General features: G+C 38.3%; 1 long non-coding RNA gene across 1 annotated transcript in view; it reads right to left on the bottom strand.

Annotated features, from left to right (window-relative positions):
- Positions 1-1309: 1309 nt before the first annotated feature.
- Positions 1310-8310, bottom strand: part of LOC123283249 (uncharacterized) — a 30544-nt gene continuing 23543 nt past the window's right edge. Inside the window, exons 2-4 of the long non-coding RNA XR_011502653.1 lie at positions 2732-3559; positions 2033-2145; positions 1310-1495 (exon numbers count right to left, since the gene is read on the bottom strand). This is a non-coding gene — a long non-coding RNA (uncharacterized lncRNA). The remainder of the gene's footprint in view (positions 1496-2032; positions 2146-2731; positions 3560-8310) is intronic.

Here is an 8310-nt window from a genome sequence, read left to right as displayed (position 1 = left end):
TGGGTATTTGATTCAATACCCCAGGCATTTTCTCCCCAACATACTTTCGTTTCTCCCCCCAGCTGGCAAACAAGAGAAATTAGACTAAGAACCTGAAGAAACATAAGTACGTACTTTAATACAGAAATGCTTTTACCTGCCGCACCCGCTGTGAATGAAATGGGCCGGGCTTTCAAAGTGTTAGTCAGCTTAACTCCCAGTTGGTGGCCCTGGGAAAATGTGGCCATGCAGTTTTACTGCTGTTTCTGTTCTTTAACTGCAACTGGAATACAATAGAGGAGCCAAAGGGAAACAAAAGAGACATGGAGCCAGAAGCAACCCAAAGGATGACAACAAAGCAAGCAAAGAAGGTGATAATGAGTCAAAGACATTGTGCTCTCCAACGTTGGCATCCCAGACTATTTTCACGTTGAAGATAATTATGCTTCAGTTAATTGCCACTTGTCCCCTCAAAAATTCATCATATTTTATAGACCACAAATTACCTAATAGAAATTCATCTTTGCAACATTTTAGGAAAAGTCATATCATATACCTAGCCCAAAGAGAGAATGGCTACTATCATGCTGCTCAGACACAGATAAGATATAGCTTACACATTGTGGGAGATTTGGGTATAAACATAAAGGGTAGCGATGTTGAAAACACTAATACTTTTGGACTACAAAGAGAGCACTTTGATGGATTATAGTATGTGTACGAAATAAAGAGTGCTAGATATTTGAGCATTGGCATTTTGTATCTACGGACACCTGGAACTCCCCATATGTCCGGCTTCTGCATCATCTCTCCATTGTCTTTTGTACTTTTTTTCTTCTTATGCAGATGTTATATTATTACAACAGTAAACACAAGGCTGCCACTTACCACGAAATCTTTATTTCCAATTTTAACTTTAGAACACTTCAAAGTATGCCATTGTCATTGGTTTGTTCACATTTGAGAATTCACACACCAAAAGTTAAACCTCATCAAAAGTTAGAGAATAGTATGCCTTTTTATCCCATAAGAATTACAATGTACATAATTTATTTTTTATTTAAATATGTTGCATGATATACTGAGTTATAAATTTCTAAGCTGGAAAGGATGAGAAAACAGTAAAAATAATGTAATTGATACATAAATAAAATACATTAAACAGCCTGGCTTTAAATGTCTCAAATTGATCTTAATTTAGACAATGTATATAAAGCTTTATTTTATAGGTTTCTGTGTCATACTGACAAATGCAAATTTTCTTGGGGCTGGGATAATAATAAATAAAACCAAACGTAATCTCATCTTATGGGAAATGATAAAATCTTACCTTGTCAGATGGGACATCCAGAATGTTTCATTTTCCTTGTTATTTTATTAACAACGCAATAGCAGCCTTCTAATAGACAGTTTTTCTTATAGAATCTTGTCTTCGTGAGTAATCAGAGTCAGGGTACTAACTAGATGATCCACCGAATACAGATTATAAACAATTTTTGTCATTGTTTCAGCCAGTCTGAAAGTTCAGGATAAGGAAAAAAGAATTAAGAATTTTCCACTGAACAGCAAAAAGAAAGAATTAATATTAAGGTAATTCCACACATTATCATGAACTTGTTAGCATTTTATATTTTAACTTTCTTATAATCAACTTTTGATCCCACAAAGTATTAAAACTCAAATTACATCTACCCCCCAGATATAGCAAAGTGGTAATTTGGCAAATTTCTACTTTGAGGCCTGAATTATCTTCCTTGATCACCTACTCTACTCAAATTCATTATAAAAATGACCAATTTACCACCTCACTTCACATGAGAAAGACAATCCTACAGAATGCAGGTCCCAGGGTAGAACAACGAAACCCTACCCGGGGACAGATGAGCATGCTAGAGGATGTGCGAGTACCTCAAATTGTTCCAATTATTCTTTTGCTTATAAAACGATTTCTATACTCCCCATTATGAGTTCCAAAAACACACACTTTGAAGCAAGAGCCATTAGCATACGTCATTTTCTACTGCCAGAAGCAGACTCACAATAAATCTCTTACCTTGTAGAGAGAGAGAACAGCACAGGGCTCATAATAGGATGAGTGATGCATAAAATGTTCTTCAGCTCACTTCTCCTGGGATTTACACTTCCAAACCTAGGAACACCGTCTGCCTGCATGGGTGGAATGCTAAGCAATGCAGTAAACAACCAATGCATTATGTATAGCTTTTCGACTTTACAAAATCTAGAAGAAACTGTAAAATCAGTAAACAAATAAGCAAGTACGTGTCTAAAAATTATGGCACAAATTAGCCAGAAAAATACACAGTTTAAATAAGGAAGATTAGGTTGGGCTCATATTTTTAAGTGTGATTGTCAAAATAATATACTTTTCCTTAGAAGCTGAAGGATTATTTCATTCTTGGCTATAGGTTTAAATGAGACAGTGTTCTATATTGTAAACACAAGTATTCCACAAGGAAATCACTGGATCTGAATTACAGATAAAATGTTGGTCAAGTAGTCAATTTTCTTCAAACTACCCGAAGGAATAAAGAAGTGAATCTAAGAAAACATATGAGAAAAATTTATAGGCTCAAATTCTCATTTGATTTCCTCACTTAATTTTTTTGAAAAAAGTCACTAATTTTTTTAAGGCATAGTCTCAGATCAGACTTGTTTCCAGTCTAAATCTAGCCTGGGTTCCTTGTGTCATATTTCTTCAGGCATGAGAAGAAAAATCAATGCCCTCACTCACCTTTGGAAGAATTTCACTGCCGAGTCTCCATGGTTCTATGGGATCCAATAATCCATGGCTCAGTATTGATTTTTCTATGACACCTGTAGAAACAGCCTCTCCTTCCTCTCTAATAAAATATAGCAACAAAAATCGCGTGGTTTCTGAATGAATTAAACAGAGGCTGTTAAGCACAACTTCATCCTGTAAAGAAATGTGGTTTATTTTCTAAAAAAATGTTACCTTTGCTCAATTTTTCGGAGCAATGCAACAACTTTTTAAAGATAATGTGGACATATGTTTTTAAAGATAATTTGAACGCAGTTTTCTTAGGTCTCTTGCCATTAACTCACATATTACAAACAGTATTTCTTTTTCTAAGGAAATAGACAGTGGTAAAGACTATCAAACTTCAATTCTCAATTTTAAAATCTCTCCAAAATCAGAATCCTTTATGAGTATGAACAACCACAATCATGCCTTTAAAATCTAAAGTTTTGATAAAATAGAAGACCCTTTGAGGTGGTGGAGTAGAGTATATCAGATCCTAGAAGAGAGGGTGGGTTGACCTCTTGGGTGTATTTTATATCATTAAGAGTTGGAAGAACAGGCAAAAACCACCAGCCTTCCCACTTTCCATGACAAAAATAAATGCAAAAAAAAAAAAACCACCCTAGGAGTCATGCTCCCAGCATCCTTCACACACCTGATTTAAACCTCAACGGTGTTTGTTTCACCCTGGGCAGACTTCCTTGGGTATGTCTGAATACGTTCCCCGCAGCCATTCTGAGCTGAGTCGAGTAACTACAGTTCGCACCCCACTGTCACTCACTCCATCAGCATGAGAATCTGCAAAATAAAAATGCAGCGTTAAAAAAAATTCCTTTTACGTTTGCTTTTCCCAGTAAAATCCTAGAGAAGAAAACACAAAGCAGGTTGTTTCCCACAATGTATGTGACATCTTGGTCAAAAGTGACATGGCTGTGTTGCACTCTGACAGGTTTAGTGTTAAGACCTGACAGATAGAAACCTGCCAGAACAACCTCCCTGCCACGGATATTTAAGCTCATGTTCAAACTTTGATTTCATAGTACCAGATTAGCTTGCACAACAGCGAGCACTACTGCCTTTCATGTTCATTATAAATTATGCTATTCTTCACATTATTGTCCATTTAAGCTCCCATTTTACTAAAAGGCAGGCATTTGAACCATTCATCAAACCTGTACACAGTTTTGAATTAAAGAATTAGATCAATCCAAACTCCAGCTCTCAAGAGGAAAGTTCCATTGTTTATCAGGCCATGTCTACACTGGCTGAGCAAAGCGCTCTGTTCAGAAGGAGAAGCGCCTTTGGCAGCTAGAGTCCACATAGCTGACCCATGGATGCTGGGGTGGAGCTTCTTCACCTAATTACACAAGTGCAATGAAATTACTAAGCAGTTCATGAAAATGATGACGAAAAAGCACAGCATGATTGTTGTTCTAATTTATTTATATGGTAGTCATTGAGAATGCAACTCAGAGAAGTATAAAAAAAATAAGTGGGATGCTTACACTTTACAGGCAACGATGAATACAGGAACTGAAACAGTTGATAACTCAACATTTAGTTTAACTCAAGTCATTTTCTTCCTAAACAAGACTGTGGTGACACAATTTTAAAATGCAATACTTTTTCTCAACTGCTCTAGGTTAATCTTACAGCTCTGATTTTATATTTATGGGGGAAAAAATCTTCAGAGTTAAAATAATTAAAAAGATGATTTAGATCTCACACACACAAAAAATGGGTCGAGATGGTAATAGATATTTTGGAGGAAATATTTATACTCTTCCAACTTGCACCATCAAGATTTAGCAAGAACTGTGGGTGCATTCTATTCTGGGGACAGTACAATGCTCTCAAATCATCTTGAATGTTGAGATCCTTTCACCAATTTCTAGAATAAAAGGAGCTTTAGCAGAAATGTTCTACTAACAGCTATGAAATTATAGGCTTCCTCCTCCATCCACCCAAACACACTCCACCCTGTGAAATAATAGATACGACACTAATAACCTTTGGAATTTTGCCAGGCTTCCCCTACCAGTGAGCTGGCAGAGTTGGACCAAATTGCCTTGAAGGAATAAAGCCTCTCTCACCCCCATGGATGCCCTCAAAGAGTGGCACAGAGCATTCCATCCCAACTCTTTGAAGAAAGCAGGAGTGAAGATGTAACTGTCTGGGAATCTATCAGACTGATCTACGAGCTATACCTTACCTCTACTATTATCACCCCAAAATAAATTTGCTGCGTCAAACTCCAAACCCCAGCTTTCCTAATCACTTGGACTTTTCAAGCAGGACTATCTCCCATTTTTGCTACTCCCTTCTTCAGATTTTCAAGATAGTGGTCTGTCTCTCTGCTGGATAATTGTGCAACTTGGATGCTAAATCCTCCTTTCGCTGGGAGCAAAATTCCACCTTCAGACTGAGCCATGGCAACACATTAGTTGATTAATTTATAAATTACCACTCGAATTCTAAAACCAAAATAAATCTAGGTGATCTAAGAATTGCTTTATTTAGCAAAGTCTGTCTAAAATAAATCAAATCTAGTATCTTCTCTTCCTATATGAAAGCCCTAAGAACATCTAAATATAAAACCACTGTCAACATCTTTGCCACGCAACGTTTGAGCACCTCATGATGATGATGATAACGATGATGATGATGATATAGCAAACACTCTTGTGGCATGACCGACTATGTGCCAGGCACTGTTCTAAATGCTTTATATACATGAATTCATTTAATCTCCATGACAACCCTATAAGGTAAGTACTATTAGCTTTCTTTTACAGATAGGGAAACAGAGTCACAGAGCCAGCAAGGAATTTGCCCCAGAACTCAGAGTAGGAAGTGGAAGAGCTAGGCCATCAGGCTCCAGAGTCTATCCTGTTACGTTGCTTCTCTTCTCCTTGCCCAGCCTTGGTAACCAAACCAACTTCATTATGGGTAGAGATTTCTATCAAAAGGTTTTTATTTTACATTGGCTCTTTCTCTCCTATATGCATGACATTAATAGCCTGGAATTAAAACTTTGCTCTGTAAACTGTTCTGGCCCCTAGGCTTATTTTTCTGCCTCTTCCTCACAGGCATTTTCCTCCATACTGAGCCAGCGTCTCCTTCATTCAGAATAAGTTAGATGCACTCAGAAGCAAAATTGGTTCTCACTGATCATCATTTCAGGATACCATTTACTCCATTAAAATTTAAATTCTGGAAGATGCTTACTAATGTGGAAAATGTCAAATAAGAAAGGAAATGTAAGAATAAAAATGACTAAATAGGGCGCCTGAGTAGAGTATGTACCTATCTGTAGCCTGATGGAATCGAGCCTCCTGAGGTCAAATCCTAATGCTACATTTTGTAAGTTGCGCAAGTAGTTTTTTTCTATGACTTATTTTCTTCATCTCTAAAATGGGAGTAAAAATAGTACTGCCACTTAGGGTGAAGATTCAATAAATTTATCCGCGTGAATTGCTTAACCCAGTACACGGCACGTAGCAAGCAGCCGGTAAATACATGCTGCTGTTATTACCGCCTTCAGTTTGTACAGACCAGCCTCCAGCTGCAGCCAAGCACTAACAAGCAAAATTTTTGCCATTTTGATGTGAAAGTATTAACACAGATTTTAGGAAAACTAGTTGGGGGTCACAGGAAATCCTTTCAGCTCAGGGACAATTTGGCTTTAAAAATTCATGGTTACATAGCTCCACAAATAATGTCATTTCCCTTTACTTTCCAAGAGAACAGGCAAATCACAGAATATAACAAAACTACCTAAAAAGTAATCACCACTTACACTCCTGCCAGACACTCACCCCAAGAGCCAGAAGCAGGTTTTTCTAAATGGTAACGTTTGAAATAACATAAAAGGATTGCTTGCTTAATTGTTTGTTTTTTATATCATAATCCAGATTTATGCACAGTTACTGAAGTGAAATTGACCTGGACAGCAGGGATGCAATGTTAACAATTGTGCAATTCAGCAGTAGTAAAATTGTCCATACATTCAGCCTGTCTCTTCCTTCCTTTGCTCCCTTCTCCTCTCTATATTCTAAAAGCCTAGGCTTATGCTTAAGTCCCAACTCTTTGAGGCCACATGGTTGACTTAGAAATGGCTACTAAGGAACCTGAAATAGAAATTTCCATTGCAAAGAGCGAGTAATGCAAGGACTAGAGGAAAATGACTCGCTGAATGCCCAATTGCACTGAGCTATTCAGTAAGTGTTACACAAAGAAAAAGGAACAGATTGAAACCTTTTTCCCTTGCAGCTCTAAAATGGACACGGTCACCAGAGAAAGAGCAAGAAGCCCGGAGGCCCAGCAAGAGAATCAAGGAGAAGCTATTCTAGGTAAAGCTCACAATTTTGCCCATATATTCCCAGGATGCGCTGAACTGCCTTTTTATGGTCCAGGCGCTGTGGGACTTGAGACCCACGTGCTGGTCCCCAAGGGGCTGGCAATGAGGAGGGAAACCTTGCCACATTTCCCAGTGCCTCAGAGATGGCACATTCTTTGGCAATCCTGAGGGGAAGGAAGTATTGTATACAGTTGGACCCTAGTCAGGAATTAAACTTTTGAATAAAGGGGTCAGTGTGTAGTCTCATCTGGAATCAAGAGAGTAGACAGAAAATGGAGCAGTAAGACGAAGCACACGAGGTCGCAATTCTAATCCTACAACTGCGCTTGGGAAAGCTCACCACCTTCAATGCTCAGAAGGCACGAACTCATAAACTCACAGACCAGCAGACTTTCACTCTGAGATGAGATTTTAGCAATAACCAGCCTCCGGTTCTCTAGATGAGCATGGCGTGTCCCAGAAATAGTCATCTGCCTAGAATATCATCGAGTGAGGGGCAGTTCTAGGATTAGAACTCATAGAGGTAGAAGGTGGTTGAAGTGTTAGAGAAGAAATAAATTTTCTAATAGCAATCCAAGTATTGGAAGGAAAATGGACAGGCCAGGAAACACACAACAACGTCTACTGGCAAGAGATGTCAGCATCCTCAACAGGGAATTATCTACACAGACATAGAGGCATGAGGAGGAGATGCAGCACTTGGCATTCTGCATCCAAGAGGATGTAGTGAAGAGGGCCTATCAGGAGCTGGTTTGTTATTGGGATAATCTGGTTTGTTACTTGAGATGATGAGCTGTCTGTAGCAAAGGAAATGGACCATTTCAGCAACTTTGTGGGAAAGTTATCTGACACTCAGGCTTTCTATCTGTGAGCATCATTAAGTCAATTAAGCACGGTGCCAGGCACAAAATTATCCTCGACAAACAAAATTCTTATTTTCTTGCGGCAGTCTCATTTTTTTCTTATTGCCACATGTATGGGTCTCATGTAAGGTCATTTAAATCCTTTAACTCGAGTGATTTTAAAAAGTATTCTTTGTATTTCATATCATATACAGATGCCAACAAATGACCTTGATTTCCAAACACCAAATAATCCCCAAACACGAAATGGAAAGTTTAAAAAAGAAAAAGATCAGATCTACGAGTGGTCCTCACTGGCCACTCCACAGACCTGCTGCCATTTCTCA

Source organism: Equus asinus, chromosome 4 (genome assembly GCF_041296235.1).
Source record: "Equus asinus isolate D_3611 breed Donkey chromosome 4, EquAss-T2T_v2, whole genome shotgun sequence".
Taxonomy (NCBI): domain Eukaryota; kingdom Metazoa; phylum Chordata; class Mammalia; order Perissodactyla; family Equidae; genus Equus; species Equus asinus.
This window is presented reverse-complemented; position numbering and strand designations above follow the sequence as displayed.